General features: G+C 50.2%; 1 protein-coding gene across 10 annotated transcripts in view; it reads left to right on the forward strand.

Annotated features, from left to right (window-relative positions):
• Lrch (Leucine-rich-repeats and calponin homology domain protein) overlaps positions 1-13,177 on the forward strand; it is a 291,082-nt gene that overhangs the window by 93,662 nt on the left and 184,243 nt on the right. The gene's annotated exons all lie outside the window — the stretch shown is intronic.

A 13,177-nucleotide genomic window follows, 5' to 3' on the forward strand; every position in this document is an offset into this window, starting at 1 on the left:
GAACTAACAATGTTTACAGCTTGACACTTAACGCGCTGTTTAAACAAGAATGAGGCACGAAACGTAATCACATCTACAGATATTAGTGCGAAATAACAAGTGTCTAAGTTGTTACTTTGCTGTGTTTGAAAAGCGCACTTTTTTCGCAAATGGTGCCTGTCTAGCGAGGGAAGTGATCTTTGTGCGCTCGGCAACTAAACGCAATCGTTCCAGTCAAAGTCGAAGGCGTGCGATTTCCCCTACGGAAGAATAAGTGCTAGCGCACAAGCATCTAGCCCCCCTCCCCTTTCTATCACGGGGCAAGGTATGTATGGGAGATAAGCGCTCGTTGGCGCATCGTGACAAGGTGGGTGCTGAGCGCGGGCATTATTTATTTTCTTTCTTGAGTTGTCATATATATAGATATGTATACATATACTGTGAATGGTGGCGGCGGCAAAAGCAGCCGAGACTGTCCATATAATTGCTATCACACACACAAAAAAACTGAGCTGGACAGCTTCGGTGGCCATATCATGAGCGCACAGCGAAACTGTACACGCGTGCACGGCATAAAAAACAAACGCAGACACACAGAACAATGGACAAAGACACCGCGGAAAATTATTAGGTAAAGTGCCCTCCGTATGCAGCGCGGCCCCACATATGTAGTTTTTTTTTATTTTGGTTTGGAGTTGGGGGGGACACACCCGTGCACGCCGCGAGATCGTAACACGAAGCACGATCAGTGGCGACAGCGCACCGCCGCCACTTTGTGCTTTGTCGGCGACGGGCAGCCGCGAAAGATGCATGCTCGTACCGAAATGCGGAGTGAAATTTCTAGATTGTCCGTGGGGAAAATTTGTTATATCAAGGTTGTCTCCCGCTGTTACTTTGTTACATAGAGCTTGCGAATACATGTACTTCTATGGAGCAATGGCAGGGAATAGAAAAACTTTGTAATATCGAGGAATTCATTAAATAGAGGTTCGTTATAAGCAGGTATAACTATTTCATCTCACTGCTACCGTTAAGCACTACAGCATAGTCTGCTTATAATGTCAATCGCCAAAGTCTTGAATAAACACACACTAACCAAACATTTTTCAAAGGCTGCACGTGTGGAAAACATGACCAAAGGACAGCCGTGCGATTTCGACTATCGGGGCATGTGACTGGGTTCGCATCCACTTCAATTTGAATAAGTTTAATGGTTAGCGTCTACAGCATGCCATGCCAACATAACGAATGCCGGGGAAAAAAAGCGCTGTAACGCAGAGAGGCCAACAACTCTTCGGACCTCCTCGTTTATATGTACTTGGCCACGATGACACAATGTGCAGCAACTATGCGTCAAACGGTAATTCAAATTTCTGCATGCTTTCAATTTTCCGCACGTGTGCACGATTTCGAACAGAGTGGCAACATTAACCGCCACACGAGCGTTACACACCCAGGTCCTCATTTTCGTTGAAGATGCGTCATCCTTTCTAAATGCAACATGTGCGAAATGTCCCATTCAATTGATGCTCAACCGCAACTTGACAGTTCGCGACCACTATCCCCCTTGTGTGCTGCGGCTCCGAGCTATACTGGTGGCACCCCCAACGGCGGACGGTGGCGAAAACCAGATATATATGTCACATCTCATAGAAGCCTTGTGCAAAGCACCCGCTACTCGTCGTCGTCTTTTTTTTTTTTTTTTTTTCAATTTTCATTTTGGTTGCACTGACGATGTTGCTACACATGTCAGCCATATTGCTTGTTGCATTACATTGTTCTTTTTTATTTTTCTGAATATGGCAGCCCCATTTTTTATCACTGTGCATGTGTACAATGCGCTGTGTACTTTTCAAGCGCATGCATCTAACGTTGTGTAATATGTTAACACAGCTGAAAAAGCTGCTGCAATATAACAGTCATCTTGTTTTATTCAACACCTTAAAAAATAGGACAACAATGCATATTATGGGTATGCATCTTCCTGTTTCACTCAACATCCTAAACAGTACAACAGTGCATTTATGCTTGTACGTCTTCTTGAAAACGCAAAAGAGGTACGCATTTTTATCATTACTGAACATTTGTGTCACTTAACTATACAATCAATTATGTCAAGGAAACTGAACGTTGAATTCTTTAACATGTTAGCAAGTGTCACACAGCTGCATAATGCGTGAAAGTATGATACCATGTGACCAACAAACACTCTCATGGCAGTTTTTTTTTTAAATTTTACAGATCGTATTAAAATCATGAGGAACTTCAAACTGTATTACAGTGACAAATTTCTGAAAACCTGATCATTTTACCATTTAAGCTACAGTCTTCTATCTCATGCGTTTTAAATTACGCATGCGGCATAACTCTCACGCTTCTAATACGTATCTCGTGTGCCAAGTTCTCTTTTGGTACATGGAACTCCAGATATATTATGATTCCAGAAGTAACGTTCTTGGACCAGCAAATGTTATGAAGGGCAGCTCACTCACCTTTGTAAAAAGGGTCTTCGATTGCAATTCAACACTAACCGACACAACAATGACAACATACTTATTACTGCACAGTGATATCAAGCAGACGCCCGGCCAAGCGTAGTATTTTAAATGTAGCCCAATCGTCATTTTTAAATGTAAATTGTCGTCATTTCACCGTTTCCCACGACGTAGTACCAGTTCCCATCCCCATGTTATCTAACTTCTGCAACGCCGGAAATTGCACACACAGCTGACTGTCAAGGGAAAACGCCCTTTCGTAGGATGCGACCTTGACGAATGACCAACAGACAAAAGTGCACAACTGGGGTGTCTGAAGCATTGCCGCTGATGTGATCGCAGCTGAGCGAAATCGGGGCTCATCGTCCGACGTGTGGCCACCACCTTCACACAATCTTAACGTTGCGATGTCCAAACAACAGCACCCTCGAGGTCACTCGGGCGTTCATTCTGCAGGCCCGGGGTGTCCCAAAGGTTGCCATTTGTGCCCTTGAATAGGGACCCTTTGTGTTTTCTTTGAATTTAAATAATAAAATCTTTTTATCATCATTCAAAGAAGACAAAAAAACTCGATGAACGCGAAGAGCCCTCCCAGTCTTGTTTGGTTCACTGGCTCGCCGCTCACTGCGCACGCTTCCATGGCAATTGAAAGAAATAAAGACATACCTGCCAAGTCTCCCGGATTGGCCAGGAGACTCCCGGATTTTGACCGTTTTTTCCGGTTGTACGGTTGTCATGAAAATCTCCGGGAAATCAGAATTTCTGCACGTGATCTGGCTGCATTGACAAAAAAGCAGCTCAATCCGATCCAGGCTTTTTGAACCTACCCTACTTTATTACAAATGAGTTTAGGAGACCTTCATGGTAACGTACAGTATAATCTCAGTGATGCGAAACCGCGGCAGATACGAATTCTCGAAATTCCCCAGCCAAATTTACTATGTTCATTGGGCCTCAATTCGAATGTTCCGAACACATTTTCTAATCGCGGCGGGTGATACGAACTTTAGTACGGAAGCGTCGAACAAAGGCCGCAAGCAGCATACCCCAAGCTTCGGAAGTACGCATGCAACCGCCGCACGCTGTGTCTTCTACAGTGCGTGTGATTGTCGTTGCCACAACCGCTGTGGACGAAATCGCGGTCGCTTTTGACATGGCGACGTAGTAACTGACTGAACCTTGAAAGTGTGCACTCAACCAGTCAAAGCAACACTGCTTTCCGCAAACTCGGCTGACAAAACTACGGCAGATGCTATCGTAGATGGCATAAAACGACTTAGTTTTGAAGGCACGTGCGCAGCCAAGTGCATGGGGATTGTAAAATGAACTACGTTCTGCAACCGCCGTGCACAAAACAGCGGTCGCGGCGACGCGATAGGGATCTACGAGCTCTGAGGGCACGCAGCAGTAGGTTAAAAGCAGTTGTCACGCGCTAATCCTAAATCGCCCACAACACACCGCTACGTCTTGCCACTCTCCCCAACCAGGCCGAACTCCCCTCTACAACTCCCTCTGCAACCCCTACAACTCCCAGTCCCAATGATGATGATGGTGCCATCATGTAGTGCCCTCTCTCGGCCAAGTACCGATGATGATGATGATGCCGTCATGTAACGCCCTCTCTCGGCCACCCTCACGGGTCTCCCCCCCCTCAAAATGTGAAGCCACCACTACACATCGCCTGCAGCTTCATGGTAGAGCGTCAGCTGATCTGCGTGTCTCACACCGTGGCTACGACCCGTTTTGGGGTACTAGAACAAAGTCATTCTGTCCTACACGTCTCACTGCCCGAAAGGGACCGGAAGGCCGGTGTGCAAGCTTCGAGGAGAAGCCTTTGGTGGCATCGCTGAGGGAGTGGCTTTCGAGCAGAACAAGATCACCCTCCTGTATTGTCAGTGGCCGCCTGTGCTGGTTGTAGCGAGTCTTCTGGGCGCGCCACATGTGGTCCTGGTGTGCCCTGGAGCACCTCCTGCAGGCACTTGGAGACCTCATTAGCAAATGCACGGTATGCTGTCGCAGGAGGCTCCGCGTCGTCTTTGGCTTCAGCCTGTGTCCAAGGGGTTCTCAGCTCCCGGCTATAACAGAGGAAGGCAGGCGTGTAGCCCGTGACAACGCTTTCAGCCGTGCGCTTGGCCAGGGCGATTTCAGAGATGTGCTGGTCCCAGTCTTTGTGGTTAGAACAATAAGCTCTAAGGCACTGCTTGATAGTGCTATTGTGGCGCTCCACCATTTGCCCGGCAGGGCGGTACGGAACAGTGTGTCGGTCTTGTATGCCCCAGTGCTCAAGGAGGCCTTTCCACAACCTGCTTACAAAGGGCTTTTCATTATCACTTGAAATGGAGACAGGTGTGCCATGCCTGCAAAAAACCTGGATCATGCAGGCCACCACACTCTTGCTGTTTGCTGCCCGTAATGGGAAAAGTTCAATGAACTTGTTGAACTTGTCAATCACCACGAGAAGGTACTTGTGGCATTGAGGCGTCATAGGCAAGGGCCCAATTATGTCCACGCTGAGCTGTTCCATGGGGGCAGTGGCCTATTGGCTGCTCATCAGCCCTTCTGGCTTCTGGCGGTGGGCTTTGGTGCGCTGACAAACCTGGCAGCATCGCACATACTTGGATATGTCTGAGCGCATACCCAGCCACACGAAATTTTGAGAAATGCGTTTGAGGGATTTAAAAAAGCCGGAGTGGCCGCTAATCGGGTGGTCATGGGACAGTCGCAGGACCAAGTTGCAGAGATGGTTTGGCAGCGAAGGTACTTTCCTGTTCCCTCGGTGCTGTACAAGCAACCCACTCTCTTCCATCTCGGTCGTCTCCGCCAGGTCTTTGATCAAAGGTTGATCACTGTCAGTGGGGGGAAGCTTCCCTCCCTTCATCAGAGTTCGTAGTTTTGACAGTATGGGGTCCTGCTCTTGTTCCTGGGTGAGGAGCCCTGCATCACTCAGGTCAGTAGTGTCGTCCACTTCAGATGCTACAGCAGCAGCCTCAAAGCTGATTTGTGGGCTGGGCTCTGGAACAGCCATAGGGAACAGCGTCTCGTGTAGACTCGGGCCTGGAACTTCCTGGTGCTGAAGGGGAGCTCTGCTCAAGGCGTCGGCTGGCACATTTGCAAGACCCCGCCTGTGCTTGATCATGCAGTTAAAACCTTGCAGCCCCAGAACCCAACGCTTTACACGTGGTGAGGCCTGGTCTGTGGTGAACATCCAGGACAGTGAGGAGTGATCACATTGTATCTCAAACTCGATGAACTTAGGGTATGGTCGGAACTTGTCCACTGCCCACACCACAGCCAGACACTCCCATTCTTGCACTGTATAGCGCTGCTCTGCCTCAGTGAGGACCCTGCTAATGAAGCTTATTGGACGCAGTTGAGCATCACTCTCGGCTGCCTGCAGAAGCACCGCTGCAATGTTGACTCCACTGGCGTCTGTTTCCACCATGAATGGTCTGTTGAGGTCCGGCAAGTTTACAAGGACATCGTCGGCCAGGGACTGCTTAAGTGCTTCCTCTTGCTGCAGCTCCCACCGCCAACCTTGGTTTTTCTTAAGGAGTTCTGTGAGTGGACGTGCGGTGATAGAAAACTGGGGTATGAACTCTCTGTAATAGCCTGCTAGTCCCAGGAAAGCCTGCAGCTGTTTGAGTGTTGTTGGTTGAGGATAGTCTAGCACCGCACGCACTTTTTCCTTGTCTGGCCTACACTGCCCGGGCGATATTTGATGGCCAAGGAACTTCAGGTATTGACAGCACACGTGCACCTTCTCTGGGTTAATGGTAAGCTGTGCCGAACTTATCCACTTCAACACCTACCGAACATGCTCGAGATGGTCCTCTAGGGTCTCCGAATACACCAGGACGTCATTGAGAAGTGCCATGGCAAACTGGTGATCGATTCCCTCCAGTAGTCGGTCCATCAGGGTCTGGAACGTGGCAGGACCTCCGGCAACTCCAAAGGGCATTCTCATGAACTCGAAGGTTCCCCGATGGCAAATGAACGGTCTTTGGAGTATCCTGCTCTTGAACAGGGATTTGAGAAAAACCTTGTGAAAGATCAAAACTTGAGAACCACCTGGCTCGTCCCAGCTGTGCCAGCAACCAGTCAGTCCTGGGCATGGGGTAGACTGGCACCTTAGTGCGTGCATTCAGCTGGCGGTAATCCATAGCCATGCGGTAGCCACCAGACTTCTTCTCAACCAGGACTGGAGCACTGGCATGCTGACTTTGGCTAGGGCGGATGAGGTTCTGTGCCAGCAGGTTGTGAATGCAGTTGTCCATGATGGCCTGCTTCTTGGCATTCACTGGTCGCAGTTTGCATCGAACAGATGGGTTGTCTCCCGTGTCTATGCGACGCTCTGCCAGGGTTGTGCAGCCCGGAGTGGTGGTGAAGATTTCACTAAACTCTTCTAAAACGTGTTTCATGGGTGGGTCTAGGCCTGACGAGTGGCCGGATATGATCACAATGCAGGCTGCAGTTGCGTCCGGCACACTGGCACACACACTGGCATCGCCCTCAGCAAAAATGCAGCGCAGGCTGTCTCCAAAATCATCCACTGCCTCTGGCTGTTCCCTAACGACCTTGGCAAAGGGCACAATTCTTAGTGGTTATGTGCCGACAGTCCAGCCACCATGTGACACATGCAGAGAGATGCCACTCACCGTCAGGAAATCCCTACCAAGGACAACGTCACGGCACAGGTCCGGAACGCACAAAAACTGCTGTCTGCGGCAACCGGCAGCGCACTCGATCTGGCATTTAAGAGACATGGTTGACTGCGACCAGCCTGATGCCAAACGCAGCACGCGCACGTCTGTCTTGGGTTTGGCTCCAGAAGCTCGGGCCGCGGCGGCGGCGTGCGGTCCGAAGAAGCTTACACTTGAGCCTGTGTCTAGCAGGGCCTTGAACGTCGACGACCCGATACGAACGCCCATAAGGGGCTCTTTGCCACCGGCTGTGGTCGCTACTTGGTGTGCACTGCCTTAGGTGCCCGCCGAGGCAGCATCTACCGCCACTGGTTTCCCGGGCACTGTGCTTGCAGGTGACCCTATCGCTGGTACTGGAAGCAAACGGGTGGCCCCATTCATCGACCCGTGGCACAGTTACGAGAAATGTGGCCGAATCCACCACAGCGATGGCACTGCACATGCATTGCTCCACTCGTGGGCTTCTGCCGCGGCGTCGGTCTCGGCCCGTAGGGTGAGAAAGAAGGCGCTGTGTCACACTAGTACTGCCGGTCCCAGCAGTACGACGGGTCTAGCGCAGCTGGATGCAGTGGCCAGGGATAAGTCGGCGGCACCGGTGGGGCAGCAGCAAACGAAGCGAACGACGCCGTCGCCATAGTGTTCGGCTGCAGCAGTGAGCGATGGTCGGGGGCCAGGCTAGGGCGGAACGCCAGATCTCTGGCTACTTGGTTGCTCGGAAGTGGTGGTGGTCTGTACTGGAGGCGACGCCAAGCCCGCTCCATTAGGCCGTCGGCTGCTTTCACCAACTCGGCGAGGTCGTTGTAGGCATGCCCCTCCGCCAAATCTTGCAGCTGAGGGTGCATCTGCCTCAGTGCGTGCTGCACCTTCTCGGCTTCGGAGACCTTTTCCCCGATGCGGTCGTAAAACGTGGCGATCGCATAAATAAACTCCTTCAAATTCTCTTCCGGGTGCTTCGTGCGCTGTTCGAGCTCCGCCTTCAGGCGACGCTTCGCGTCAATCGACGAGAACTCGGAGTGGAAAGTGGCAGTGAATTGCTCCCACAAGTCGAACCCACGCACGAACCGTCACCACAACTTCGCACCGCCCTCAAGGGCAGCCGTCACCACGTGTGTCAGTCGCTTATCGGCGGCGACCCCCATTACGAGGCAGAAGCTTTTCAGGCGTTCAAGAAACTCCTCCGGCGACTGCAAGTCTCTAACACCGGAGTAGCGGGGGAGGTGCGCAGCGGCGAGCCAAGGCGCAGAGTCGTCGGTGGCCCGAGGGACCGCGCCAGTCGGTGGCCCGAGGGACCGCGCCAGTGTTAGCGATCACAGTCCATGCTCCCACGTGCGGAGCTGTGGGCAGCGGCGTCGCCATCACTCGATCGCGCACGATCGCTGCGATTCGTTCGCGCTTCATGGCGGAGCCGTTGGTGCCCAGCAACAGCTCTTCCAACGACACTTTGGAGCCTGGGCATGTCGTTCGCTGCTGTTTTCGAGCCGAAAGCCATCCCGGACGAGCCCCCACTTGTCACGCGCTAACCCTAAATCGCGCACAACACACCGCTACGTCTTGCCACTCTCCCCAACCAGGCCGAACTTCCCTCTTCCCCACACACGCAACCCCTACAACTCCCAGTCCCGATGATGATGATGCCGTCACGTAACGCCCTCTCTCGGCCACCCTCACACAGTAAATACGTAAAGAAGTAAAAAAAGTTACAGTTTCGCCGCAAAAGCGAAGCAATACATGCGGCAGCAACAACTTGGAATGTAACGCTGAGAACGGCAAGCAGATCGAAATGTGCAGCGCGCTGCTCACACACAAATGATGCACGAAAACGATACTCGCAGGACGAGAGCGAACTAACAATAGGGAGTTTCAGAATACCGTTTGCAGGCGCTGCAGGCGTACGTGGCGCTATATGAGTTTTAAAATAGCGTTTGCCATGCTGCAAACCGCAACGCACGGTTGCAGCGACACCGTAGCCTCGAAATCAGCGCTTGCGGGCCACATGCGGGCCACGATCGCCGCACGCAATTTCGGACTTCCTGCGTGTGGTCCGCGAACGCTGACTCGCGTTACGACGCATGCGCTGTGGCAGCGACCGCACCGCAAGGGCTCGTGATACACTATTCCAAAACTTCCTAACGTTTACCGCTCTACACGTAACGGGCTGCTTAAACAAAAACGATGCACGATACGTAATCACAGGTATAGATATGAGCACAAAATAACAAGTGTCCCAGTTGTTATATCTCACTGCGTATGAAAAGCGCACTGTTTTCGGAAAAGGGGCCTGTGCAGAGACTGAAGTGACCTTTGTGGGCCCGACAACTGACGCTTTCATTTGAGTGAAAGCCGAAGGCCCACGATTCCCCCATCAAAGGATAAGCGTGTGCGCATACAAAAAGAAAAAGCCTGGACTTTCCATATAATTGCTAGCGCAATAAAATAGGGCCAGATGCGTTTTGGCGTTCTTGTCAAAAGAATCTAGTAGTGAGCAAAGCTATGACCCATGTTTTTGCGCCGTCCCGTCCATTCACGTATGTCCCAGGAACACACGCGAGTAGTTTTGAGTGAAATAGAATCTGCTAGTTGTGTTGATCCTTTGAGACTCTCACCTTAGTGAAAAACTCTACCCTCGTGTGTTTGGCCACTCCTAGCCCCTATAAGACCGCAACGCTGATAATGGCGCTTGCGATTGGGACCCCCCTCCCACCCCCTTTTGTTTTTCACGATGTTTTTTTTTGTTCCTTTGTCCTTGTTTTGTTTTGGTATGGTGGCACCATCGCATGTAGTTGAGCGGTGGCGCCACCATACGAGTGCACGGGGCCGATTGACGAGGCAGCTAGTGTTAGTCAGGCCTAGTGTGTGCGTTGCTATGTGGAATGCCGCCATGAGGCGCTTGCTATGCTTGGCAAAAAAAAAAAGCGCAGAGATCGGGCATAGAAAAGATCGCACTCACAAGCTAAATCGATGGCAGCATGCGTAAACAGTTTCGGTTTGCGGTTGGTAGAACAGCCGCCACAGCTATTGTGAAAAAAAAGTCTTCCAAGCTTGTGAATCCGTGTGCTGATGGTCAAAAGCACAAGCTCAATCTTGTCTCAAGGCATTGTCACACAATAATTGAATTTACATGTTTATATGTGTGAAATTGGCTCTCTACAATGATGCAGCTTTTTCCTGAAAAAAAAAAAAAAAAAGAAAGGAGGAAGACAAGCTGCGGTTGACGTGGGCACCACTTCATGGCGGTACGTGCATGACAGGCGACCGAAGCAAGAGCAACAAAGGGGGCAAAGGCTTCCCCATCCCCTACGCAACCATGGCCCCTCTTCACACCCTGCACCCGCGTGAGGCTGGTGTACCGCCACCTGTTCTCAGTCCCGTAATGGCATTGTCGTTCTCTCCCCAGCTGGCGCACCTGAACTGAGAAGTGCGCTTGCTTCCTCGCTTCTCAGGATTTTCCGACAACTGCATTGTAACTGGTTTTTCACTTCAGGGGACTGCACAATACAGTCAAACCTCGTTAGTGTGTACCCACTTTAAACATACTAACGATTTAAACATAGTTGCGACGAGTACTCGACCGAGTCTCTTAAAAACTAATGCATTTGTGGGCCGCTTATGCCGTTGGGGTTCGTCTTATGCCTACTGATTAGTGTGCACCATCTGCATATAGTGATAACAGGTCCATTCTATTTACCTGCAATGTCTGAACTGGTTCACGTCGGGCTGCACTTGGCTAGAGTGACCTAGAATATTGGAGTGCCCAAAGCGCCATGCGAATACGTTAGAGGAGTGAGGGCCTTCCGCGGTGGACTCCCCACCGCGGCGCTGCCGTGCCGGACCCGTGTTCTTTGTCCGCATGAAAAGTCACGTCACAGCAGCAGGTTTCTGCTACGCACCTGATATTTTGGCCGCTATTACTCAATGTTGTGATAATGTGGACAAGATTTAACACTGTGTCACTACAACACAATGCTGTAGCGACTCACCACACAGATAACATGTTTGGTAGTTTTGAAGCGTGGATCTTGTATATTTACTTTCAGTTGTTTTGTCATGTACTTACCCTCCCATTTGAAGAAAGCATTGTGCGCACACCCATCGTGAGCAAAGGTACTTAATTTAGTTTCATGTAGAATGACTAACATAATCAGGCTGCAGAAGGGAATTAGCTGCAGATTGCAAAGATGACCAGAAGAACATGGGATGAGGTACGATGCAGTACGGTGCAGGTTCTGTATACAGTCAAACCCCGTTATAATGAAGTTGAAGGGGGAGATGTAATTACTTTGTTATAACCATTAGTTCGTTGTGGCCAATATTCATTTATACCGACAATTAGCCAGCAAGAGAGAATGTACTCGCCAACGAATATCACAGCTGCCCTACGCGCAAGCAAAAACAGCCGTCGGAAGGTAAATACTAGCAAAATAATAAAGAACAATGCACTTTATTTCCGCCAAATTTAGCAGACCAGCTGCCAGATCACTTCGAAGAAAAATAGTCCTTAGTATACTTTTGCCGACTCTTCCTCACGTGGATGACTACTTTTTCAGCTGCAGCAGCTATTTCGAGTCAGTCTTCGCTGTCATCGTAAGCACCAAAGAAGCAGCACAGTAGGTCTGTCGCATCCAGCGCTTGCGCAGGAATTGGTACACTGGGTTCGCCAAAATCAGGCTCCGGGGTGTCGACACATTCGTCACTGTCGTCATGCACGCCCGTCACCGTGGGCACAATTTCCGCACCTGACAGCTCTTCGGTTGTCACCACGTCAGCATCGGCACCGATGTACAGTGGACTCCTCGTAAACGGAACTCGAAGGGGCAAGAAAATTTGTTTAATTTATGAGAAGTTATGAGAAAATACCTCATGCAAGGCTGGCCAAATGGAAGTAGAGGCAGCAATGATTTTATTTCAGAGCTCCCTTTCGCTTCATGGCCTCAGGTACACCACCATGCTTTGTGATGGTGGCAGCCGGTCGTACAGTGCTGTCAAAGAAGCTAAGGTGTACGGCTTCATAAATGTTGAAAAAGAAGACTGCTCGAATCATGTGCAGAAGCGCATAGGGACTGCGCTTCGGAACCTCGTGCAGAAGCACAAAGGGGACAGCAGCGAGCGCATCAGTGGCAAGGGCCGCGGGGACCTCATCACAAAATTGACGAGTTATTACGGCTGGGCTTTCAAATCCCATTCTGGGAATGTGGATGAGATGCACAAGGCTGTGTGGGCTATGTATCATCATGTGACACCCACTGACGAAAAATCAAACCACAGCTTCTGTCCACACGGCCCCGAGTCTTGGTGCAAGCATAATGCAGCCATGGCAAGGAATGAGCCCATCCCAAAAAGCATGTACAATTTGCCAGAGGCTGTGAGCAATGCACTGCGTCCTGTTTATGAATGCCTGTCCGACAAGAAGCTCCTGCAGAGATCCACCAGAGGGAAGGCGCAGAATGCAAATGAGGCCTTGCATTCGGTCATTTGGAGCCTCTCACCGAAGGACAAGAACGCATCATTGCTTGCCATTGAGACTGCCATGGCAGATGCTGTTATGCGTTTCAACTTAGGGAACAAGGAATCCAGTTCCCTTATTTTGCCTGAGCTGCAGCTAGATCAGACATGCACAGGTAACCAGCAGGCGGTTGAGAAAGACTATCGCCGTGCCGTCGGCTCGGAGAGGAAATGTGCATCTTCAGGGGCGTTCCAGGCAGCCGCAAAGAAGAAGCACATGCGAAAGCCTGCCTTAGACTACTTCGCAAGGACTATCTGAGTGATCGTGAATACAAGTGCTGTGGCTTTCATGCATGAAATTTTCATTTTCACAACTTTTTCAGTTTTTTGCGTTTTTCTCAAATACAGATTTTTGCATGTTTTGAATTTTGGGATGAGCACTGTGTCACTAATACTGATTCTACTGATTAGATTTTTTCGATCTTTTTTTTTTGTTTGAATGCTAGGGTATTAATGTGTGCAAGAAAACCTTGATAAAATGTTTAAGGACATAGTAAAATTTTG

The sequence above is a fragment of the Rhipicephalus microplus genome, chromosome 1, assembly GCF_043290135.1.
Source record: "Rhipicephalus microplus isolate Deutch F79 chromosome 1, USDA_Rmic, whole genome shotgun sequence".
NCBI classification, from domain to species: Eukaryota; Metazoa; Arthropoda; class Arachnida; order Ixodida; family Ixodidae; genus Rhipicephalus; species Rhipicephalus microplus.